This window comes from Suricata suricatta, chromosome 10, assembly GCF_006229205.1.
Source record: "Suricata suricatta isolate VVHF042 chromosome 10, meerkat_22Aug2017_6uvM2_HiC, whole genome shotgun sequence".
Lineage (NCBI taxonomy): Eukaryota > Metazoa > Chordata > Mammalia > Carnivora > Herpestidae > Suricata > Suricata suricatta.
Window position 1 is genome coordinate 37,922,227 of NC_043709.1, and position 27,190 is coordinate 37,949,416.

General features: G+C 36.8%; 1 protein-coding gene across 3 annotated transcripts in view; it reads right to left on the bottom strand.

The window, feature by feature from the left end:
- SYT1 (synaptotagmin 1) overlaps positions 1 to 27,190 on the bottom strand; it is a 533,656-nt gene that overhangs the window by 294,438 nt on the left and 212,028 nt on the right. Inside the window, exon 1 of one of the 3 annotated variants that reach the window (XM_029954927.1) lies at positions 18,080 to 18,098. The exons of the other annotated variants lie outside the window; for them this stretch is intronic. The gene's annotated coding sequence lies outside the window, so the exon portion shown is untranslated. Of the gene's footprint in view, positions 1 to 18,079; positions 18,099 to 27,190 lie in introns of those variants that run through there. 3 annotated transcript variants of the gene reach the window in all.

A 27,190-nucleotide genomic window follows, 5' to 3' on the forward strand; every position in this document is an offset into this window, starting at 1 on the left:
TGGGTTCACATCCCCACATAAGACATCAGAACATTCTGATTTGGGTAAATGTTTTTCTCCCCTAAACACAGGCCTGTTTCTTTGTGTGGTAATATTTCCCATAAGCAGCAGAATGGGTAGGGAGCCGGGGAGCTAATTCATTGCTTGGGGGGAAGCCTTTGGATGCAAATGTTAAACTTGGTTGGCTGGCCCAGTCTCTTGGATCCTATTGTTCCACAACAGACATTAGGAAGCAGCTGGGATCTTCACTATGTCTGGTTATACTGGGGATTAAGAGAAGAGGACAGGAGATGATACTTTTCCCATCTGTGCATTGGAGGATGCCTGATTAGTTTCTGTCCTTACTCAAGGGGAGACTAAAGCTATTTAAGAAATTTAGCTTAGGGGGGAAAAAAAGCCAACAAACTTACACGTTAATTTAGGATATAAGGGAATCTTCCAGAATGATTTGAAGTGTTCTTCTCTATTTGTTTCAGCAAGTCTTAAGCTTTTTAAAAAATGTTTTTATTTATTAATTTTTTTAGAGAGAGAGAGAGAGAGAGAGACAGCATGAGCAGGGGAGGGTCAGAGAGAGAGGGAGACACAGAATCTGAAGCAGGCTCCAGGCTCTGAGCTAGCTGTCAGCACAGAGCCCAATGCGGGGCTCGAACCCACAAACCGTGAGATCATGACCTGAGCCGAAGTCAGACACTTAACCCACTGAGCCACCCAAGCGCCCCAAGTCTTAGGCTTTTTAAGTTGATTCACAAGTATACATTTCTTTCCACTAAGCTCAAATACCAACGATGTCAACTGCACTCTCTAGACATTTAGCAACTTGCAAATATAAACTCACCATTCTGATTTTTGTAGGACTATGTCAGAAAGGGATTTCTGGTGTTAGTGACATTTACTGAATCTTAAAGGGTGAGGAGTAATCAGAGAAAGGGAAAGTGTAGATAAGAAGAGACTTTGAGGCTTAAGGGATATTGGGACCAAAGAAAAATCATGTGAGAAAAAATATAAGGAGTTGGTGTTTCTGGAGAACAAAGGGAGGGGCAAGGATGAAGAAAGATGAAGCTTTATGGACGAAAGCATGAACCAGGTCACTGAGAGCCTTGTTAAGGAGTTCAGCCTGTTTTCTGCAGGAAATGGAGAACTCCTTAAGGCTTTTAGAAAGGGGAATGGCATATTTGCATTATGTATGTGTGTGTGTGTATATATATATATATATATATACACACACACACACAACCCCAGCAGTATTGTGGAAGACAGAGTTGAAAGAGTTAAAACTGAAGGCAAGAAAAACTTAGGAGTTGAGACAAGTCATGATTCTGGACACAGTAAGGAGAGGGTAGTGAAGATGAAGAGACAGGCACAGATTTCCTTAATTGTACTTAGATGACACTAAGGAGGTGAAATTTCTAGAAAGATATTAGGGGTAATTGAGAAAAGTCAATGACCAGCCCTCTCCTACCCTGGCTGGATGGTGGTACCAACAGCCACTGAAGAATAATGGGCACAGAGTAGAGAGAACAGTGCAATCAATAGTGGATGTTTGGACTAGACAGTGTCTAGGGACGAGGAAGGGGAGCTATCTAGTAGGCAGCTGGGTATATGGATCTGAGGCTTAGGAGAAAGATGATAGCAGGAAATAATGGATTTGGGAGTAATTAGAGTCTAGAATAGCAATTGAAACTATGTAGAGACGAGAGCACCCGGGGAAATTATGTACCATGGAAAAGCAGAGTGCTCAGGACAGAAGCCTGTGGAGCTGGCATCTTCAGATAATAACTTACTTCATTTTTGTGTTGTGGAAACCAGAGGAGATAACACAGAGTGTTTGACTCAACTTTGATGTTCACCAAATGTTCCTTTTTCTTTCTTCTTTATTTCCGAACCAGGACTGTTGCTTTATTCCATAGTAGAGATGGTGAATTTGATTATTGCTTCAAACAAGAGGAGAAAGTATGCTTTTTTATGTGCCTATTCTAGCACGTGAAAATTGTATTTAGAATTGAATGAACTGGCCTGTCTATTCAAATTGCATGAAATGAAAAAAAAATAGCTTAATATTACACGTGGGAAGTGCTTAACCCTGTGATCATATAGAACCCAAATTTGTCAGTGGATTGCTGTACGTACCTTTCTAGAAATGTCCACTTCTATATTAAAATACATAGTTTTAGTAGGAGTGTGGCAATCTGTAACTGGTAATTCATAAGTACATATATTCATAGTGAGCTGGGTCATTCTAATGTACTATTTAAGTGCAAGGTAATGGGGGTAAATGATAATGTTGTTCAAGAATAAGGAATCTCATCAAATAACAGTCTAGGTCATTTTTGCAAAGGTCACCTTATTTGATGGAATCAGCATATAGATAAAATAAGAGACAAGAGCAGGGATGTCATATGGACAAAGAGGAACAATTATCTGCTCTGTGCTACAGATTTTTTTTATCCCATGTGTCTAGTGCAGTACCAATTTAGTTAGTAAACACAATTATTTTAAGGTGATGATAGACATTTGTGGAAATTTTCTGAAACTTTGGCTCTAAACCCCTAACCATGAAAATTATAAGTTTTAAGCTGTTAAAACCAAACTGTTAAACCCTAAGAGTTCTATCATTTTTTCCAAAAGTAAAAATAAGCATTTATGGTATCTGGTCACTACCTACTACATTATAAATCTGACCTCACTCTTAATGTGTGGCAATAACTAGTTTGAAAATCTCTGTGCAAACGATTTCTTTCCCCTTATATTTTCTATAGCTTTTCTTTTTTAAATGTTTATTTTTGAGAAAGAAAGAAACAGTGCAAGTGGGGGAAGGGCAGAGAGAGAGGGAGACAGAATGTGAAGCAGGCTCCAGGCTCTGAGTTGTCCGCACAGAGCCCAACGTGGGGCTGGAACCCACGTACCACTAGATCATGACAGGAGCCTAAGTCAGATGCTAAACCAACTGAGCCCACCAGGCATCCCTGTAGCTTTTACCTGGGCTGTGCTGGAGGCAGGTGAACTGCCTTGCTCTGCACCTCACAAGCAGAAATGAGTCTATCAAGCCCAGGGCTTCTGCTCCTGCCAGAGGACAGAGCACGTTTGTGCTCACATTTGGAAGCTTTTTGCTTGATACACATTTACTCCTGAAGAGTGATGGTGTGGAACTGCAGTCAGGAGTCATGCACTGTGGAGTTCGTTGCTCCTTCTGAAATTGAAATAAATTGGCTGAGGGAATGTGCAGAACAGCAGTTGGTGAATTTAACACAGAGCACTGTGGGCCCACACGGATAATGACTGTATTATGTTAAAGCAGAGAAAAGCAAATGGAAAAACCTACTTAAGAAAGCTATATTTCTCAATGCATATCAAGGCATCAGAAATGTAAGCAGAGTTTTATTATTTTAATCATAGCAAAACTGAGGAAGAGGGAATTCAATTAGCCAGTGAATGATTTCACTGGAACTTCCATCTCTTGCTAATCTGTCCTTGTGCGTTGCTGGTAGATTAATCTCTCCAGTAACAGGACTCCCAAAAAACAACTCCTAAACTCAAGAACTTGCTCTTAGTCCAGATCTAAAAGGCTTTACAGTTTGTACCCCAGCTTCCTTATTAATCTTTATTATTGACCAATCTCTACATCGATGCTTCTTAGGTAGAGGTGCTTGTGAATTTCAGGGAGGACAGAAAAAAACCCTGGCTGCACTCCTCTCCAAAGTGGAAGAGAAAGGACTTGCTCACACAATCTTTTAGAGGTGGAAATCAGATTCAGGTGTAGGCCTTAAGATAGATGAATAAGAGAGTCTCTGTGACCCCTTAGAGCTCAAATTTAATAGAGATGAAATACAGCAAATCATTATGCTGTAGTTGGCAATGACTAAGAGGTTGACTGGTTGGAGAAAAATATAGGAAGGGCTGATGTCCTAAAAGAGGGGAAAGACTCTGGTACAAGTGGATAAAGCACTGACTTTGGACTCAAATCAGGGTTGAAGCCTCATTTAACCATGTTGAACATGCTATATTAATACTATGTTCCTCATCTATAAAGTGAGATGTAAGTAAGAGGATGTTTTGCTTTATCAGAAATTTTGTATACATTCTGAGTCAATACTTCATAACACCCTAAAAGAAATACCAGGTCTTCTTACTAGTTGCTTAACTTTTACTCGACTCCACGTTGTACACATTCTTGCCAGCATAAAATCCCAACCACCTATCCCAGTGAACCCAAATGCCAATCCTAAACTTCTTTGTTGGGGCTTTTGGGTCTCTGTGCTCTGGCATTCCCAGTAGACGTGGTAATACTAACAAAAAGAACAACAGCAATAACAATAGAAACAGTGATTGCAAACAGGGACTGAGAGTCAATTTGTTTAACTATATTATTTGTTTCCCATAAATTATCTTAACCCTTATTCTATCCTGTGAGTAGGCATTATTATTTCCATTTAAATGACAAGGACCTTGAATTTCAGACAAGACAAATGACATTTCCAAGGTCAACTAGCCAGTTAGTGACAGAACCAGCTGTCAAACAGATCTTTTTAACTTCAGAGGTCTCCTGCTACCCCGTTCAGGCTACTAGAATCTACCCCTCTGCCCTTTGGCATTTTCAGAATGCGGGGAAGAGAGAAATTTTATAGGAACTAAATGCATATTTGGTTGGCAGACTAACGTATGGTCTCAGAACTTGTCTAGAAATGCTCAAAGCAACTCTATATTATGGAAGGGCAGGCTCCGGAAGGGAGCCTAGAGAACGAACTGAGTGATAAAAGGAGAATAGTAGACTGTGTCAAAACTTCACAGAGGATTTCTGGTAAATTCCATGTTCCCAGCAAATATTCAAAATTTTTAATTTTTAAAAATTAACCGATATCTATAATGTCAGTCAAGGAAGCTGTGCTCACATTATGGTTTCTGATGGAATAACAAAATATTTCTGTGCAGAGGCTAGATTAGTGCTCTTAAGATACTTTCTTGTTATTTCATCTAAGTTAAAAATTTATGTAGGCAGTGCAGTCTTTTAGATGAAAACAGAAATATCAAGGCAAAAAATGAAAGGGTGTCTCAGACGTTCACAAGGTAAAGTCATTCATAGATTTACATTATTATTGCTGTTGCTCATTCCCTGGTGTTGAGGTGGTAGAATGTAACTTTTTGAGAATTTAGCTAAATATGAACATAATGAAACATTCAGAAATGTGCCATATTGGAGAAAAAATATTGGTCTCTATGTAAGTGCAATTGAACCCTGTAGTCAACAAGAACAATTGTTAGATCTTCTCTTCAGATATCTATTTTTCTGGAATTATTGCAACCCAGTCCTGCCCAGAGGCAAGGAAAATGAGCTAGACATGTTTCTGAAACTCTTTACAGAGTTATAATTTTATGATACTGTAATAAATTCCAAGATGACCATGGGGAGTGTGTTGTTCTACACCAGCATTTTGCTGCTACTATGTGTTTGCAGTAATTGGAGATATTTTACTATTTTATGAAGCATAACAGAATAATTACATTATTTTCTACTTTAAAGAGAAAAGACTAGGAGAGATCTGGTCAGGATGATAAATGATTCACATCTTCCTGTGAATGTTTCTTTTTAAAAATATAAAATCATTTTCCAGTTTTTCATTTTTAAAATATTTCAATCTTTATGTTATTAGAATGGTGCCAATTTAGTATTATTGGGTTTGCACAAATGGTGCTAATGTTTTCAATTTTAGAAACTCTTTACTTTTGCCTATATGTGACATACACATTGATTTCACAATCCAGTTGACCTCCTTAAAGATAAATCAGTATTTTGTCAAGAAATAATCTGATCCATACACGGCTGGCCAGCATTATCCAAACATATCTCAAAGTTTGTGAACATACTTCAAATAGCTATATTCTGCTTCAGTTAAGAAGAGTTTCTGGCCTTGATTTAAAATCACAATCATGACCTAGAGTTAAAGACTGTGAAGGAATTTTTCCAGGGTTGTCTAAAGCCCCAGAAAAAGAGCACGGTAGACAGTTGTTGGTTAGGTGTCCTTCCCTGCTCTAGCCCTGGGCTTAAATCATCAAGGAGGAGGGCGATTCTAGCATCTACCCTTACCTCCAAGTAATAGCTACTACCTAACCAGGGAACAGAGGCTCAACCTTCATAAAGGTACACTGCTACCTCCCCTCACCTTTGGATTATCTTACAGGTACCAGGGTTTGGATAGTATTTCTAAACTTTCCTGAGAAGGAAAATCTAACAATAAGGAAAAGATTTTCCTTGGGGCTCCATAGTGTAGAGACTGGATGAATTACTGCTTTAACATTTTTCCTACAAGTAATGCTTTTCCACATGAAGGCTTTTACTGGAACTCTTCCTTCTCTCTGACCTACTTATTCTTCAGATTTCAGTTTATTCACATGACTACCTTAATCCACCAAGACAGTATGAATGTTAGTAACCTGTTCCCACAGTGTGCAGTATCTTTCTTTGCAAAAATGTGTCAGGCTCTTTCCTTGTCTCTTTCTTTGGTTACAAAGCTTGTTTAGTGGAGGTGAAGACCATGGGGGTTTACTCACCATTTTATCTTCAGAACATACTATGTTCCCTGTTACATAGTCAGAACACAGAAAGCACTGAACAGAGGCAACGGAGATGGAGAGACAAAATAATCAGAGATAATCTTCCATTTCCGATGCAGCACTAAATAGAGATATGGGAAACCCGATGTTAAATTTTAATAACCCCGTGGCCTGCTCAGACCAGAACTCTAGTAGCAGGTTTTTTGGGGTTGGGGGGAATGGAGTTAGTGGTGAGCAGATCTTTTATTAAAACTTCACATTTCCCTGGTAGGTTAATGCTGTCTTCCTTGTTCTCTGGCAATATTTCCTAAAGTCAGCTTGGGATATACATAGATGTTAAAGGAAAAAAGATTTTATGGTCATCTCAGTTTGGAAAGCACTGGGTTAAATAAAGTGAACTAGTTTTATTTGTTGCATATGAAAATCTGATCTGTGCTGTCTAATGTGTAGTATGTGTGACAAAGGAATGTTCAGATTTCCAAAATTTACTTGACAATAGATTTTTTCTTTACTATCTCATCTCACAGAGCTATAACCCAGAGAGTTTTTTGTCACCTAATATCATAGTTTGAAGCCATATCTCTCTAGCGTAAAATATCTATCATTAAAGAACTATTGAGTCAATGCCCAGAAGTGCCAGATTCAATGGTTACAGCACTTATAACAAATATCCTTTTCTATTTTGCTCTATAAAGATATCAAGTTAATTCATTGACACTGATTCCCTAAGGCACCCAGGGATATAAATTGTTAAAACTATATTTAGCAGTATATAGTTAGTATCAACACAATTAAATTTGACACCTAATACATAAAATATTTCAGTTAACTTATGTGAAATGCAAATATACTAAAAATAACTACTTTTGAAAACAGCAATCAAAACTGACTTGACATTTTGGCATTGAAAGATATTTGGCCTTACTTATTCAGTAGCAGCTACCCTTAGATGAGTTCATTATCTCTTTATATACTTCTGTTGGTGCTTGTAGATGAGTCTAAAGCAACTCTTATTTATCTCATTTGTATGCCTTTCCTTTGTCTGCACTCTGCCAGTTTAGATGTCACCTGTAATAACTATGAAAAATTGCTATGTGCTTTGTGTTCTCCTTTTTCTTTTTTAATCTGCAGTAGAAGTTCTCTACAACTACCAAAGGGAGCTTAGTTCCAAAAAATATCAAATCTAATTTAACTGTACTGAGTTGCAGTCTCTCCTTCTAATAGGCATTTTGTTTAGTATGAAAACTCACCAGAAGGGATTCTCTTAAAATTGTTTCAACTATTTTAGGGAAATAAACTAAAAGAATGTTTTTATTTTAGATCAACTAAATATTTTCTGTAATATAATGGTGTAATTAAACGATGGTACTTTATCATCCTTTGCTTTGAAAAACTGAGTTTTTTAGTGCATTTTACATTCACCTGGTAGATAAATCTTTACAAATCCAAGCTCCAGTAATGTCATTCCATTCTGCTGCTCAAAATTCAATAGCTTTCCATTGCTTATCAACTCATGAATTCTTTAGGCTGGCATTTAAAGTCCTAACGTTACATTCTTACTTTCTCCCCTCTCTTCACTCCACTTGGTCTGGTTCTATCTAAAACATGTCCTCATGTTTCTTGCATCTTTTGTTTAATGTCTCAGTATCTCCCAGAATGATGACCCTTATCCTGTCCTTGGAATCCAGCTTTTAAGCTTTCTCTCAGATTATCCCACTTCATTGAGTCTGTTTTTAATCCAGCCCCCTAGATAATGTCTCTTGCCTTTGGAAACTTGTAACTCCCTGTTTTAAAATACTCCTATATTGAACCGCCTGGGTGGTTCAGTCACTTGGGCAACAGACTCTTGATTTCAGCTCAAATCATGATCTCATGGTAATGGGATCAAGCCCTGCATTGGGCTCCATGATGGGTGTGGAAGCTGCTTAAGGCTCTTTATCTCCCTCTGCTCCACTCCTGCTCTCTCTCACTCTTTCTCAAAAATAATAAAAAATAAATAAAATCCTCATGTATCTAGCACATTGCACTACAATTGACACATAGAATTAATCATTTAATAAAGATCTGTCCAGTGAACTACTGACTCTCATAGCATCTCTTGTCTTGAGTTAAAGTTATTTGTGTGCTTCTCTGATTCTTTCTATTAAACTTTAAGTTTTCTTAAGAGCAAAGATTGTATGTATTATTTATGATCAATAAATAATTCAGTTACTGAATTAAAGAACATTCATTTTTGTCTATTTAACTTGAAAAGTTAAAAAAAAAATTCTGTGGCATGCTACCACTTCAGTGTAGCAGACATTTTGAGTGTGAAATTTGGTATACAAGAAGTACCACTTGTATTTTCCTAGGAGACCACTTTCTCTTCTGAGTTGTTAAAGAAACAACACCAGTTATAAAATCCAAAAATAGGTGTTTGGGTCTCATTTTTCTTGTTGCAGCATTTGTGACCTTGGCCAACTTTCTTAACTTTTCTGTGTCTTGGGTTTCTTATTATTTAAAAATAAGAATGTTACATTCACCATAGAGGCTTACTTTAAAAATTAACTGATGTAACACATGAGAAAATACATTGCAAATCATGAGGTAGTTTGAAAAATATGTGTTCATTCAACAAATACTTTTTGAGTGTTGAGTCTGTGATAGGTATTATGGTAACCACTGGAGATAAAAATAATAGTCTTATTATTACAATTTGTTAATAAATTAAGATGAATGAAAAACTCATTGTCTTTGCTTGGAAGGATCAATAGTCTTGAAGAGACCAACAGATAAATAAATAATTAGAATACTGTTACCAGGAGTGCCTGGGTGGCTCAGGCAGTTAAGCGGCCAATCCTTGATTTCAGCTCAGGTCATGATCCTAGGGTCCTGGGATCTAGCTCTGAGTCTGGTTCCACACTGAGCATGGAGAATGTTTAAGATTCTCTCTCTCTCTCTTTCTCCATCTCTCTCTCCCTCTCCGTCAGTCCCTCTCCCCTGCTGACATGCACTCTCTCTCTCAACAAAAAGATTACTGTGTGTGTGTGTGTGTGTGTGTGTGTGTGTGTGAGAGAGAGAGAGAGAGAGAGAGAGAGAGAGAGAGAGAGAGAGAGAGAAAGAGAGAAATGAGGGAAGGGAGGGAGAGAGGGATGTGAAAGGAAGGAGGGGACATCATTAGCCATTAGCAAGAAGAGAAAAGAAAGGTGCCTAACAAAGAGTGGGGACAGGAAGTCTTCCTGGGGAAGGTAACATGTGAGTAGAAACCTGTAGGATAAATTTAGCTCTGAAGTGGGGGTAGAGGTAGAAAGAATGTTCCAGGAAGAGAATGAGGATTTGAAATGATATAAAAAACATGAGAAAGAAGGGAGAAATTCTGGATTTTGGAGGTGGGGTGAGTGTAGTATAAGAATACCTTTCTTTGATCTATTGCTCTGATGTATTTCTCTTTGCTCCACAGCGTTCTATCCGAAACTTTTTTAGGAATACTATTCTAGATCATGGAGACACATAAGGATTTTCTTGGTAGTGAGATGAGAATTTTTACTTTTTAAATTAAGATGATTTAGATTTAGACCATTCTTCATATTTCACTATTACACTATGTATTGTGAATATTTTGAAAAATAAATAAAATTAAAATTAGCCACAGTGTGGATGAGAAGTAAGGAGCACCATAGAGTTAGGCCCATGGGTGCGTAGAGTTCAATAATCATTAGCCTTTGTTACTTAGTAACCAATAATAATTTTTTTCTATGCACCTCCATTTAAAATTTTTTGTTTTATTTTTTAATTTAAAAAATAAATTTTTAAAAATTTTAAAAGTTTGTTAGCTAGTTTGTTTATTTACTTATTTAGAACACAAGTAGGGGTGGTGCAGAGAGAGGGAGAGACAGAATCCCAAGCAGGATCCTACTGTCAGCACAGAGGCAGAGCCCAACATGGGGCTTGAACTCACAAACTGTAAGATCATGACCTGAGCTGAGATTGAGTTGGATGCTTAAACCATTGAGCCACCCAGGTACCCCATAGGCCTATACATGTTCAATTAAAGCTCTGCCTATATTAGTTAATAATTTTTTTTTTTAAAAAGCATTGGTTAAACCGGATTGCTAAAGTATATACATGAATTCACAATAAGATGGTTTCTAGAATTAGATGGATTTCCTACCATTTAAAGCAATCAGATTCTTCACCCACTAATAGGACAATAAGATCAAATCCCCACAAAATTTTATTTTAGAAAAAAATGGATTTTTGAAGTTTTTATTCATAGGTTGGTATGGGACTGAAGAAAGCAGCCTCCTCAGGTTAGTTGTTTTTCCTATTTGTACCTTAACACAGAGAAACAGACCATCAGAGGAAATATTAGAGGTCAGCCCATGTTTTTCCCCCATTGGAAAACAACTGACCTACATCTCTACTATTTCTTGTGTTAGGATTTTGTTAATTTTGATCAGTTATAGCTCTCTAGATATTTCCTTGACATTTGAAAGTTTTATTACCATATACTTGGTCTTAGTATTTTAATGCTTTATATGAATTGTGATGTTTTTAATCTCATTCATAATTTTATTTATATAAATAAGTCTGTTGGGAAAAAAACATTTCTTTTTTCCTACTAACTGGAATTCTAGTCTGTACAACAAAAAGGGAGATGTGGAGTGAATAGCTAGGAAAATAAAACAATGTATATCATTTTTATTCATACAACCTGATTTTGTCTCTACTTTGTTTCTATTATGATTAAAGGTAGAGAGGAAAGTGTAGCAGTTAAAAGAAAAGCTCTGTGGTAATGCCTCTTTTAATATATACTCCTAAATGCTACCATAGGATTTGAATCATTTAAAGAGGAAATAGCTTTATCGCCTTTAGCTACTATGTCAAAGGGAAAGCTTTTTTATGCTGTTAACAAGACCTATTTTTTAGGAAGCTATTCGCGGTCTGGGTATTTCATAGCTTTCACAGGGATTTATTCTATTATAAATAGAACACTTAAAACAAATACTTCGTAAAAAGGGCTTGTAAATAAAGTAGATACATACGAGAAAAAAGACAAGAAAAAAGATCCAAGACTTTTGACATTGTTTTCATTATGAGTGAAAAGCACGATCAACAATTTTTTAGTTAGTTGGCATTCACTAATGAAAGTTTAAATTCATTCTTTAGGTAGCATTTCTATAACTGTGATCGATACATGTTATCTGTTCATCATGTTCTTCTGGCCGCCCTGGGAGCATAAAGACCTCTCCCTTTCCTGCTGGTCCCACACTCATTCTTCTTAGTCAAATCTGTTAGAATGTTGGGGGACTAAACCCTTTTATCATCATTCTTTTCTCTTCATTTTCTCTTGGCAACAATATACCACCAACAATCAGGGCTTCAGCTATCATCTGAATGTTGATGATACTTCAACCTGCACTTTCAACCAGTACTTTTCCTCTTATTTTAGTTCTACGGTTTCCACTGCTGGCTGGATATCTGCTGGAATCTCAAACCAGCATGCCTGCAGCTGAGTCATTTTCTCCTGACTCAAACTGGTTCTTCATCACCATCTCTATTTCAGTTATTCTCTCAGGCCCCCGGCTTTGATGCCCCTTCTCATTTACTTAGTCACAAAGTCCTGTCAATCTGACCTCGGTCCTGTTGACAATCCATTCACTCTCTTTGGTCCCTACTGTAGAACAAATTAAATTGCTTCTGTATCTCCAGTCTCCAAAATATTCTGCAGACAACTGCTGTATCAATCTTTCTAAAGTCTAGCACTGATACATTACTTGCTTGCTAAAATTTTCTCTTAGTGATTCTCTCCTGCTTATGAAATAGCCTGGTGTTCTATGTTCTACTTCTTCTGGTTCCAGTTATATTTGTGGACTCATCTTTCATTACTCTTCCCCATATACAGCAGTCAAACTGGATTAAATTGCATTCCCTCCGATGCCCTAAAAGAGTCACTTTTGTTAGTGCCAGATGCTTGGCTAAACCCTTTAAATGCATTATATGAATTACTCCTCAAGAAATGCAAGGTGGGCATCAGGGTTGTTTTTTAAAGATGTGGAAACTGAGGCCTGACAAAATAGATAACTTAGCAAATGCTAAGCAATTAGGAAGCAGAAGAGCTAGAACTTGAAACCAAGCCCTTTGTTTCCAAACATAAATTGTGTTCAATTGTTAAATCACTGCATTGTGGATTCTTTCTGGGCTTTTGCTGTTCTCGCTGGAACAGGCCTCCTTGTTGATCCTTCATGATCTGGACTCTGCTCAGCCCTCACATTTGACTGCATGTTGAATCACCCCTGTTTACTCCATTGCAGCCACACTGGCCTTTTTGTTTCTTGAACTCAGGATGAACGTTTTCCCAACGTGAACACATTGAAACCTATTTCCTCTTTCTGGAATGCTCTATTCCCTAAATATGTATTTGAAAGATGGGCTTTTAATTTTATTTTTAGTTTATGTATGTGTATTACATTTTACGTATTTTATATTTAATGTATATTCATCTTTAAATATTTATTCAATATCTATTACAATTTATTTTAATTTTATTCAGATTTATTATTTATCATTTATTCAAACACTGTATTTCCAGTTAGTCTTGCCTTACAAAAGGCCCTTGTCTCCCCTCTTTTAGCCAACTCCTTCACTGTGATATTATCCAATTTTATTGCAGTGTCTATAGTTATATAAGATCCTTTCTTTTCTCCTCCTCCTCCTCCAAAAAATCAATATGTTGGGAGCATTTTCCCTCTTTTATTGTGACTTTCAAAGCAGTTCAGTTTTCACTGACAGACATTTAAAACATAGTGTAATCTGGTAGTTGAGATGAAACTTTAGAAGTCACACTGAATGAGGCCAAAGTTAGCTCTAAAACCTGCTGGCTGTGTGACCTTGGGCGAATCATTCAACCTCTTTGTGCCTCTTTTCCTCATTCTAGAATAGCAATGGATATAATACTTCATACTCTTGGTGGGAGTACTCAGTACATTAATGAATTACTACCTAAAACAGCACTAGACACTAAATAAACACTTCAAGTATTGTTATTAATTAACATATCTATCTCATATAGATAATATATTTTTATCTTAAAGTTTGAGAACCAGCAAAATTATTTAAAACGTTGACAAAACTTCAGAAACTTCTATGGCACCGTAGGAATTACTGTGATTCTAACACTTCAGCATGCATAAGAATCACTGAGATGTTAAGTAGAAATGAACCCTCTAAGGTTCTGACTTGGAGGGTATTGAGTAAGACCACAGAAGACCAAATAAGCTGAACTAAATACATCTTCAACTGAATCCAGTCAGCAAGGCATGGTCTTAATCAAAGACCAGTGTCTTTGCCATTTGCATACAATCAAACAGGACAAAACTGGTAAGTTTATGAAGGCTGTTGTTAACACTGACACAGATTTACAAAAAAAGAATTCTCAGTTTTTAAGAGATATTTATCAAAGAAATTGATCAACACTTTTCTTTGCATTATTAGAAATGAGAATCCACATAAATTTTGAAACTCCTCCTTTGTGTTTACATAGAACTTTATTAACTATCCAGGAAGTTGTGATTCCTTCAATATTTCTGTGGTTTGAGTAATTTTTCACTCCTATATTTCGAGAGTATACTTCTATCAAATCAGATGCATAACAATGATATGGCTTTAAATTAGTAATCTTTATTCCTCTCTAAAGGGTAACATTACCCAAGCATATGCTATTCCAAACTGCATTATTTTAAAACAACCAGTTGCAGTGGATAAGTAATATTTAAGAAAAAACCCTTATTATTGTGCTTCTCCTTTGTGGCAAAAATCAGATTTTTTTGAATTAATGTATTTATCTATTGGTGAGAGGGATTAAGCACCATCACAGAGGAACTAAATATTTTTTCAGGATTGGTAACATAATGGACCATGAGACAAAAGGAAATTCAACTTCTGGCAGCAGTGCCTTTATTTGGTAGAGTTTATATAGTTTTGTCATTGCCAAGATTGGATAGAGCTATTTGGATAACACTTAGAACATTCATCTTTTATGTCCCTCTTTCCTGTGCTCACAATGTAGAAAATTACTGTTGACTATGGTTTTGAAATTATTTCCTTATTGGTCCTTGAGTGGCTACAGTAAAGCTCTGAAGGACAAAAAAAAAAAAAAATCAATACTCATACATCAAACCAGTTGAAGTTGCCTTTCAACCAATTTATTTAGTGTGCTGTTCACATGTTCTAAAATAACATGTAGAAAGGCAACAATTTGGGGATCATGTTTTGCTTAAATCAGATCGGTCTTGGGAGCTCCCTCTTAGTTCACAAAGAGATTGAGCCCCTCAGCAGGTCCCAACAGGTGCCTCTGCTGGCAGGTGACTGTCTCCTCCTGTGCCACTGCAGAGAACCACATGGCTAAGATGGCAGTGGGCCAAGAGTGCAAAGACAGGAACATTACCCTGAGTCCCTGCTAGCCAGAACCTCAAAAGTTTTCCACTTGCAATAAGTTAGAATCCCTGTAAAATATTTTCTTACTGAATATAATTTAAAAATATTTAACTGAAACCACATAATAATATTGTTTGACCCAGAGAAGTTCAGATCCAGTGAACATAAAATGAGTCCCTATTGCTGGGTATTTCATTTTTATTGTGCTCTTCCTGCCAATAGTTTGGAATTTTCTACTCTTTTTTTTATTACTAGAATACAAAAATGTTGCTATTAAATGCTGAATTCTGAAATTAACAGACACAAAATAATTTAGAATTAGTAAGGACCACCATCTACACCGCTCATTTGGAGATTACAGTGTTTCGAAGAAGTGAGGTCTTTCGACAGTTTCAGACACTGGCTGTCCATCTTTGTGGATGTCCGACTTAGAATAAGTTTTTTTTTAGCCTGTCATAAGTTCAGATTTATATATAAAACTGGTTTTTAACATTTCATTCATTGGAAGAAAAAGTGAAATACAAAGCATGAGGCTCCTATGGTGTGACACAGCTACCATTAAATGGTAGCTATGAGGAAATATCAGCCCAGGCAAGTTAAATAAAAATGTAACTGAAGAAACTTTTTGGGGAACCAAATAAATTTTTAAAGATCACAGAATGCTGGTTGGATTTCAGGTAAACATGTGTGCGTGTGCACACAAGGGCACACACATTACAGTGACTAGGCTTCTGGTCTCACCCTAAAAGAAGTGAGGAAAGCCAGGGCTTTGTCTAGGTAGTAATTAGAGATGTAACTTTGTAAGTCCTGCTTTACTAAGTCTAAGCAGGATTGTTAAAAGTTAAAATTTTTTTTATCACTATTAACTATACATTTAGAGTTATGATAATTTTGCTACTATTCCTTAGAGGAGAAGGCAAATAGGTCATTTTTCAGAGGTTAAACGGACTGCTTTCTTCCTTGAATAGTGCTGGATAAAGCTTTAACAAGATCTTAGCTTTATTTTATGAGTGTTTTGATTTTCTGAATGGACTTTCAAAGATGACATAGTATATTATAGTGACACAAGCTCCTATGGGTATTCATATGAAAGGGGAGAGATGTGTTTTGATAGTGTCTCTGAAAACAGCTTTCTTAGATCTCTGAGGTTTAAACCTTATGGATAGAGGATATCAATGGCTAATGGATGATTATAGTAGTGTCATGTGTTATTAGAGGATGAAAATATTTTAATTTTGCTAACCAGAGAAGATAACTTGGGATTTCCCGGAAGCATGGTTGATATCTCTTATATTAGTTTAGGGTGAAAAGGCTTATTAGGGGCTCTTGGACTTTGACTATAGCAGTAAGGATAAACCTGTGTTCTTGGGACAGTCTCAGATGTGATTTTTGTTTCACCTCCATGTCCCTTCTCACTCTCTATGTTCTACCTTGAGTACTGCATCCACATTTATGACTTCAACTTTTCTGCCTATGTAAAAACTCCCATGTCTCTAACTCAACTCATATCCCAGGATCCTTCAACACTTCCAAAATCAGATACATCATCCTCCCCATGCCAGATCAACCCAGCCAATAACTCTTTCATTCTCTATTTTCGCGAGTGACATTTGGATATTATCCTTTACCTCCTCCCCCTCCTCCTCCCCCTCCTCCTCCCTCATTGCACCCGCATGTGCTTTGTCATTATTAACTGATGGGGACTTTCATTCTTAAAAGTCTCTCAGTTTTGTCTCAGCCTCTTAATCCCCTTACTCCACCCCACATCATTGCAAATATGACAACAAACTTTTTACTTGAATTTGGTATCAAATTATTTTATCTTCCATAGTGCTTCCTGTGTGATGATGGCAGATCTCTGATCAAAATCATTTAATATGTACCCTTCTTTCCAGTCCCTTCTAACTTCTTTCCAGTCCCTTCTAACTTCTTTTTTTCCAAAGGAGTTATATCATTGAATTCCTCTGCTCCCTTAACATGTGTTCTCACCTACAATGCCTTCATTCATTGGCAAAGTTCTACTCATTCTGTTGGATTCAGCTAAACATCACATTTCTGGTGAAATATTCTTAATCACCTCAGAAAGAGTTAATGCCTTCTCTGGGCAACATCTATTGAAGCATGAACCATACTTAGTTAAGTTGATGTGTCTTGTCTCTCCAGATCTTGGAAGCTCCTTGTGAGGACATATACTGTTCCATCTGGCCAACATCTTGTTACCTGGCAAATATAATTTCATAAGACCCTAATACTGCTTAGGGTCTCTGGTGGCCTCAAATATCCAATTAAGAAAGAACATTGTGTCCATGAATAAGCCAAGAAAGTGGAAGAACCATTCTGGGAGATAAAATAATAGGGAGGAGAGAAGAAGGAGTGAAAAGGATGTGTACTTGGCTGTGAGTAGGGCCAGCAGAAAATAAAAAGGTGCCTTCTACACCTCTGGTTTGATTTATTATTATCTGTTTGAATTGATAAAAATTTGAACAGTTTGTACCAAGTTTAAATGACATCTATTCTCATATCATGAAAAACTTTTTAATGGGATAGTTTGACTACAATAAAAAGAAATTGTGTTTTCAAATGGAAAAGACAGAATTTGTTCTAGCTTCAAGAAATACATCACTCACTAACAGGAAGCAGGAGGTATAGTAAATAAACACGTACTGAAAAGACAAGTCTCAAAGAGACGTAGTGATGTATCTTAGGTTATTTGTCCATCTCACTAGGGTGTTAGCTTACTCAAGACAAGCTACAGAGATTATTTTCACCCTAATGTTGTCACACAGTTGTTGTTGGAATAATCCCATGGGGAGCAATCAATGTCATACAAATGTTTCAATACAGATGCGTTTTTCTCTGAGTCTTGAGTGAATTAAACAGAGTACAGATAAGTGAATCTGTACAGGGAAGGAAAAAATTACATCTCTTTATTTTCTTCAAGTAGACCAGGGTTCAGTTTGAAATGGAGTTTGGCAAATTAAATATAAAAGAAACAGAAACACTGAAATGTTGCTCTTGACTCTGGTAGGAAGCAACATGAGGTAGTAACAGGATACTAAGAGTTGTTTTCAGACTGTGGGAACTGAGTGTTACCATTATTTGTGGTGCTAAGACATACCTGGAGCTTTCTGGGTAACCGTGAATGCTCTGCAAGCATGAGCAGTTGGAATTTGGAGTAGACCCAGGGAATCTGTAATTTTAATTAGAGTTTCTATTTAGGCATAAGCCATTTCTTTTCAATTTACTTCTGCATACAATTATTGAGCACAAACCATGGGTCAGGCATAGTGTTAGGCAGTAATAGAACAATGGTGAATAAACAATGGGCTTATACTTTAGAGGGAGAGCAAAGCAGAGACACAGTTAACTCAATATAATGTGATAAATGCTAACATCCTTAGTTCAAATCAATCTGTTTTGAAAATCTTAACTATTGCCAATCAACTAGTAAATGTAGCTCAAACTGTTCATCTTAGCATTTCAAGCCCTGATTATTTATTTCCAGTTTCAATTCTTATTACTATTCCATGTGCTCCTTCCCATTCAGATCCCATAATGAGCCTTATTGTATTCCACCTTTTTGCTTTGGATCTTTAAACCATAATAATATTTTTCTTCATTTCTATCCATTTTTTCCTAACCCAAGTCAACTCCTTAATTTTTTTTGAAATACCATCTCATATTCATTTCTTTATATAGTACTAACATGTCTATAGTGGAAATTTTTATTTCTACCACCAATTTCCTTCTTTATTAATCTTCTCCATCTTGAAATTCTGGAAGCTCTCTTTCTAGAACAACATGTAACCAATGCATCAGAGAATTCTGCCTGGTAAATCTTCAAAATATATCCAAACTTTGACAATTTCTCCCTGTATCCACCAACCCTTGCCCCTGACACACACACACACACACACACACACATTCTGGCCAAAAGCAATTCTTATCTGAATAATCTTCTTACTGGTCCAGTTTCTCCATTCTTGCCCTCCTTCAGTCTATTCAGTGTGTAGGTAATTCTTTTAAAGCATAAGTTAGATCATGTTCCCTTTTTTGCTTAAAATTCTAAATTCTTACTATGGGTTATGAATTCTATGCAATCTGTGTCTCTCTCTCTGCCAAAAAACTTTTCAGCTTTTTTCCTTTTACTCTCTTCCCTTTATCACTCCACTTCAGTTACACTATAAATACTGTAAAAGCTAGCTTTCATTTTGCTCCAAATCAGTGCTTAAGTCAGTACCTATTATTACTGGTAGTAATAATAACTAGCATATCTAACACTGATTTTAAGCCTAACCTTATTATCTCATTTTTTCTTCACAGTAATCTTTAGAAATAGGTATGATTATTTTGCTAATTTTACAGATAAAAAATTGAGGCACACAGGAGTAATATGCACTCAATAAATGTTGAGTTTTTCATTCAAATAACAAGTCACTGAGCATGAACTCTGACTTGAAAAATTTAAGAGATATTGGCTTGTAAATCTCAAGGGGCTTTTGTAAAGGGAGGAAGGAATGAGGGACACCTGGGTGGCTCAGTTGGTTGAGCATACAACTCTTGACTTTGGCTCAGGTCATGATCTCACACCCCTGCATTGGGCTCTGTGCTGACAGTGCTGAGCCTACTTGGAATTCTCTCTTGCTCTCTCTCTGCCCCTCCCCTGCTCATTCTCCCTCTCTCCCTCCCTCCCTCCCTCCCTCCCTCCCTCCCTCTCTCTCTCTCTCTCTCTCTCTCTCTCTCTCTCTCAAAATAAACAAACATGAAAAAAGAGGAAGGAATGAGAAATTGAATACATGAAAGTGCAATTTAAATAAAGAGCTTCATATAAATTGTTCAGTTGCCCTATTTCAATTCTGTATTACTTGGATCATTTTAATTACCAAGTGATCAAACTCTGAATTCCTATCACTCTGAATTCCTATCACTGGTTGTCATTATTTTACCCCCTTTTAATCCAGCTCGGACCTCACCTTCTCCAGAAAGTCTTCCTTGAACTCCTAGTCTCTTCTGTTGCCTCTATGCCCACTACCCCTTATTGCCACTGAGCTCCACATACCTTACACATCCCTTGTTTGCTTATCTTCCTCTTCCACCAGACTAGGAATCCTCTGAGGACAAGAACTTTGTCCCATTTGCCTCTGAGTTCCAAAAGCAGGCATATAGGAGGTGCCACATACATACTTAGGAAATGGATGGATAACCCAACAACATACAATGTAACTAACAATTTAAAGAAATATTTGACCCTAGCTGGTCATTGAACTGTATATGGAGGAACAAAAAGCATCATTTGATTTGTTTAGATGGATTAAAATAAATGTTCTACTTAGATTAAATGGGATAATTCTCTTCCTACTATTTTAGTAGTAGCTCTGCCATAAACCAGACCCTGAACTTGCATTTGCGGTGAAAGAGAATGACCAGGAGTATTACAAATTTAGAAGCTGGATTAACTTTTCCATAAACATAATACCCACAGCTTAATTAAAAACAAAGACATAATTTAGAGACAAAGAAAAGGAAAGGAAAGGAAATTGCTTTCTAACACAGCTGTGACGATAACTCTACAGACTTGGTTGTTGGTTTTTTATTTCTGACCATTGTAACTTGGGAATTTTTATCCCTCGGTTCAATCCTATCAGGCTGCTTCAAGCTTGTCAAAACAGAAAGTCAAAAGAGTATTACGATGGTGATGGGAGAGAATATAAGATCAATTTGAAGTAGAAAGAAGGCATTTTATAAATGAATGTGGAGTACCTGGAGGCTACCAAGGAAATCCGGCCATGTGCTAGTGTTTCAGCTTGGATTCCACTGCACAGGGCATGCCATGGCCTTGGGAGAAAACCCCGCGTCACATGTCATTGCATGCTGCTCATCGAGGCACATAGAAAGGCACGTTGCACCAATGATATTTGACAACTCTGGCAGCGATTTTTCTGCTTCAGTGGCCAACTTGTCCAAAGTCAGGGCAAGCCTCCACGAGATAGTTCATAAAGAACTAAGCTGTCAGAATCATTTTTATAAGACAGTGACAAGCACACTTTATTTAATGAACAATTCACACATTTCTGTGTGGCCAGGAATGTTTTAACCACCAAAATATCCAAAAGAGCAGATACTAAACTATTGAGGGTGAAGGAAATATTCTAACAAAAATATCATCAGCTCAATATTTATTCTAACCTGCTGAAAATGATCAGTTCTCAGCACTGTGTTTTGAGATTGCTACTTCGTTCCTCATTACCATTTAATTTAGTCAATGGCATTTTATCTCTCTAGTGCCTGATGTAAAGTAGATGTGTTGGCATAAAAGTAGGAAAAACATTGGAGGTTTGATACACACACTCCCACACAGATCTTTTGACAGGTAACTTCTAGGTTTTTTCACAGACTTGATGTATTTCACAATAACGATAACGATGATGGTGGTGGTGGTAAGTTGATTGTAGGTTACTTCATTGAACTTTTTTTTATGTTCCAGGCACTTTGCTAAGTGCTTGACATGCATTATTTTCTTTAATATTCCTATTAACCCTAAAAGGTAGGTTATAGGGGACTAGTTTTATACCAGGTAAGTAATTTGATCAATGTCAGATAACAGTTAAGTGGAGGACCTGGGATTCAAACCCAGGTGGTTGTATTTGGGGGCTCACAATTTTCTTCTTAATTCATTTACTGTTAGAGATTATCTTGTTCACTAATTTTTTCTAAGTTATCTCTGGGTTGTCCCAAAGTGCTCCTTGAAACCTCTCCAAGAATTTGGGTAGAGTGCTTAAAGTCTCCTTTTCAAGCTAAAATGTACATATTTGACTTTGACTTAAAATCTCAAGTCAATAAAGTAGTCATTTGAAAGCCACTTTCGTTTGTGGATGAAAACAATAACATAACATCTGGTCAACTGTTTTACCTATACCAAATTCTTGTATGTACCTATACCAAATTGCCTATACCTATGCAATACACATTGTGAAACCAACAAAAATCATATGCTTAAGGCTAAGCAATTTTGTTGTTCTTATATTGTACTTGCATTATATTTTATATTATAACTGAAGTATTATACTGGCATCAAGGTACATACTGACTTTCCTTTGAGCCTTAGAAAACATCTAGTATTCAGAAAGGCAAAATGGTGTAGAACAGTTCTCAAACATTTTAAAGCTGACATAGTGTTGGGAGCCCAGTTTGAATATCAATATAAATAAAAAAACTCAGGAGTCAGATAGGGGATTTATTCTGGTCCCCACAACTATGACATGCTTAGACATTTGGGCCAAACACTGAACCTCTTAGGGCCTTGGTCTCCTTACAGAGGATGATAAGAGTTGCCATTGCATGGTTATTTGGAGGATTATAGGTAAATTATGTGAAATGCTGGAGCCCAGTTGATGTTCAATGAATGCTTGATAATAAATTACCATATCCTTCCATTTGCCCTCATAATATCTTCATGACATTATGTTTTTAGCCTGGAAATTTTAATAATATCTTGATGAATGAATGGACTGTATGTCCAACATTAATGGAACATTTATTCTGGGCACAGTGCCAATTGTTTTATATACGCTATCTTAGTATTTTGCTTCACAGTAATACTGTGAAGCAGATGCCATTATTATCTCCACTTTATAGAGGGAAAAACCTGAAGAAGTTAGAGAACTTTCTCAAAGCTGCTGGTCTGATAAGTGGTGGCATCTGGATCATTCTACATTTGATCCCAGAACACACCAGCCAGCCACTGGACTCTTCTGCACCTTTACAACATGCACCCTTTCAGTTCTACCTCACTCCTCTTTGTTCTTATTAGGATGTATGTCAGTTTGTGAAGTCTCCCACTATAATTGTGATTTCATTAATATAAAAATATTACATAGAGTGTCTAATTCTGTGAATAAAAAACATACTGACATTTTGGCATCTCTGCACCAAGGAGCTGTCTCTGTCTCTCAAAATCAAATGGTACACATGCAGCTAAAGCCTTTCATGTTCCTTTCTCCTCTCCTTCTCAGCTGTAATCACTTTCATGAAGTTGGTATACATCTATATGCATAATTTATATTAGTTATGGATATCTATATAAACAAGGTATATATTTTTTAAATGTTTATTTCTGACACACATACACACACAAACACACAGAGGGAGAGAGGGAGAGAAGAGTGGGGCAGAGAGAGAGAGTGAGACACAGAATCCAAAGCACACTCCAGGCTCTGAGCTGTCAGCACAGAGCTCAATATGGGGCTTGAACCCATGAACCACAAGATCATGATCTGAGCTGAAGTCAGATGCTTAACCAACTGAGCCACCCAAGTGCTCCTAAATAATGTATATGATGTTATTTTTTATGTTTAAAGTTTTTATAAAATGTTTAAAATAAATGTATCTTATACATTTAATACATTTATATAGCTTTAAATCATTTAAGACTTTCTTTTTCAACTTGCTTTTGAAAAATCACCATGGATATTATAATTTATTCAGGTCAATATACGTAAATATAGTCTAGTTTAATTTTGGCTCATTATCCTACTGTGTGAACAGAGTTTATCCTTTTCCCTGCTGAAGAATAATTAGGTTGTTGCTGTGTTTCACTCTTAATGAGGGAGCAGACCTGAGAGCCCTTGTATGTACTCCTTACAGAAGGGGGCCAGTGCCATGAGGTAATTCATCGAGTAGCAAAACTTCTGAGTCCCAGCGATGAGCATATTCAGGTGTTCAAAGGTCTTCTCCTTTGTGGTGGTTCTAACTTATCTTCAACCACTAAAGTATATGAGTCTTACCTTTCCACATCTTCATTAACTCCTTGGTATTGCAAAATTAATTTTGGTTAATCTCTCAATATTTCAGAAGTTAGAAGTGAGCTTTAACCTCTATGGATATATTACTGCACTCTAACTTTCCTTTCCTTAATGAAATGTTTATCTTTCTGCCCATTTTGCTTCTAGGTTATCTGATTTTTTAAAGTTTTTTATTTATTTTGAGAGAGTGTGTGAAAAGCAGGGGAAGAGAAGAGAAGGGGAGAGAGAGAGACACAGAGAGAGAGAGAGTGAATGAATGAATGAATGAATCCCAAGCAGGCTCTGCACTGTCAGTTCAGGGCCTGATATGGGGCTCGAACCCACGAACCACGAGATCATGCCCTGAGCCAAAGTCAAGAGCCAGATACCTCACTGACTGAGTGACCGTGCTCCCCTGATTTTTTTCCCAAATATATATTTTTAATCTTGACTTGCCCTTTCACTTTTTGAAATATTTCCCTTCATTCAAGTTTTTATTTTATTGAAGTAATTTTTAACAATGTTTTCTTTTATGAGTTTTCTTTTCTTTCTTTTTTTGTTTCTTGAAGAAAAAACCCTACCTTCCCCTGGAAGCTGCTCAAGGACTGGGGAGACTGGACAATCCAGCAAGGACCACTCTTGTGGGCAGGCTTTGCTCATCCACCTTGCAAACCAGAAATTATCAGATTCAATGGGAACTCCTTTTGGGTCTCTGTCTTACTAGAATATGCTTTTTCCTTGACTCCTGAAACACAAGTTCTTGAATGTGCTCTTTCTTTCAAGACTTCAGCAGCACATGAGTCAGAGTAGCAGCAAGAGTAGCAGAGAGAGATTCAAGCCATCGTCATCTCATAATTCCCTATTAGTTATTCCTTATTATTGCTCCATTTTTTTCAGAGCACTTATTATAAGGTGGTGTTAATATATGGATTATTTTTTCTTGTCATCATAGAATTCCCTAGCAGTGAGTCTCTATTACTACAGAAGTCATTTTCTTGTGAGGTGTGTGTTTATGTGTTATGGTTTTGGTCATTTATGGTTTGACTTCTGCTCTGTTCTGCCAGTTCCTTGATATAGGGACTATGTCTGTTAGCAGTTATATTCCTGTGCTTAAGGTACTGCCTGGGATCTAGTAGGTGGACAAAAATGGATATCAAATGAATGATTACATTTTCTTGCAATGCCTGGAGGGCTGCTATTGTGTGATGCTAACTGAGGCTATTTCTTGCAGACTGCTGAGCTGGAGTTGGGTTTTTTTAAATGTTTATTTTTGAGAGAGAAAGACAGAGCATGAGCAGAGGAGGGGCAGAGAGAGAGGGAGACACCGAATCAGAAGCAGGCTCTAGGCTCTGAGCTATCAGCACAGAGCCCAATGCGGGGCTTGAAATCATGAGCCTTTGAGCTGTGAGATCATGACCTGAGCTGAAGTTGGCTGCGTAATTAACTGAGTCACCCAGGCATCCCTGGAGTTGGGTTTTTAATCCTTGGTGAAAACCAATAAACCAGATGTGTGGGTAGAACAAACGTGTGGAGGAAAGGCCATGTGACTTCCCTCTTCGGTAAGATCTACAGAGGAGTCGACCTCTACCCCCCCTCAAGATCAATGTTGCATCTGTACCAACAATACAATATATGAGCATTTGAGGTCCAGCTCATTACACTATTAATCTTCGCCACAAGTTTTGGTAGGAAGATTTTTAATGTCAATGTATATACTGTTATCTTGTAGAAAAAGACTTGAGATACAGAAAAATTAAGGTTTTAAAGTCATATCATTCATCAGTTATTATGTAAGATGAAAAGTGACTTATTGTGACAATTGCTCCTTTGAAAGGTAAAGCAGTCACTTGTGATCTTAGAAACCCCTAAGGAAAGCTTAGGAAGAAGTACTTGAATTGATAGAGAATATGCTACATCAGAGAAATACATTGTAGAAGAAAACTGATGATTTACTGAGGAGAGGAAACTGGGAAATAAAGAGGGAAATCAGGATCAATTACCAAATACAAATGAGTATGTCTTGTGTGTAACTTGGACAAAAAGTGAATGTGTGAGACATAACAATGTCTATATTATATTGAATAGGTTAAATGTAGTAATAAACTTCTTCTTTCTTGTAGATTTTATACACAAGCTCTAAAGTATTTGTAGGTATACAGACTTCCCTGGAAAGGGAGAAGAAATTTGGGAGTTGAGAATGTGATTGGTTATGTGTCCAGGTTGCACACACACACACACACACACACACACACACACACACGATCATGTGATTGCTTTTGGCATAATATCTAATTCTTCCAATCTCTATTTTTTAAATCTTTTCAGTCCCAAATTTTGTCCCATTCCTGCCTCACTCAGGTGCCTCTCTGCTGGCATATAAAACTTATTACTATTGGAGCCATAGCATGATTCTGCACCCCCATCTCCATCTAGTCCCCATAATACCCTTTTCAATCCATTCATACCAGTAAGCTACATCTTGGCCATTGACACTTTATCATTTTATGTCTATTGTCAAGACTCCTAAATTGCCTGACCTATCTGTCATCTTAAACTATTTTGAAAAGGTATTTATGATGGAAGTGCCCAACTCAATTAGTCAAACAGCATCTTTTGGCTGCTAGTTTGCCTCTCTGGAGTTGTGGCAACCAAGCAGAAGGCTTGAGTGGACCTGGTAAGAGTTCAGTGCCTTCAAGATAAATAGGGCTTAACTTTCGGTATTTTAGAGCTTACATACTGCCTGGTATTGTCACTGTTTATATGCAAATCTTTCTCATCTAGTTTTTACTTGTGATACTATGATATTGTCACTTGTGATATTGATATTCACTTGTGATTTAAAACCTAAATATTCAATCCCATCATCTTTTTGTGATTTGTTTTGTCTTAAAGATAGAAGAAAACGTATTATTATGTATATCCACAAGCATCAATTGTGATTGCTTTTAGATTCAGATTTAGGCAAGACAGTTTTAGTGTAGTGAATAGCTTCTCTGTATGTTTTATAATAGAAAATTTTCAAACTCTCCTTGGACCAGAAGGTTAATTAATAATCATTAAATCTGCTTCTCCTTGGTGCCAAATCATTTAGATAAAAAATAAAATGCTCAGTTAATCATATTGAGGTTGGTGGTTGTCAAACACACAGATGTCTGAAGATATCCAGATGTTTGATACAATGTAAAAAGATAGAAATAATTTGCATAATTTTCCTTTTTTGGGGGGTCTGAGTATAATTATGTTATATAAATGGATAAATGTCTATGGACTAAATTCTCAGGCTGTTTTCAGTATGTTTTCTTAAGACTCAATAATATAATATTAAATTTAAAATGAGTGTCATTTAAATGCTTCATCTCTTTGAAAGAATGGGAGATTTATTTTTGAAGAAGTGAAGGTTTTACTTTTGTAACAATGACTTAAGTATGAAGGATACAAAATACTGTACT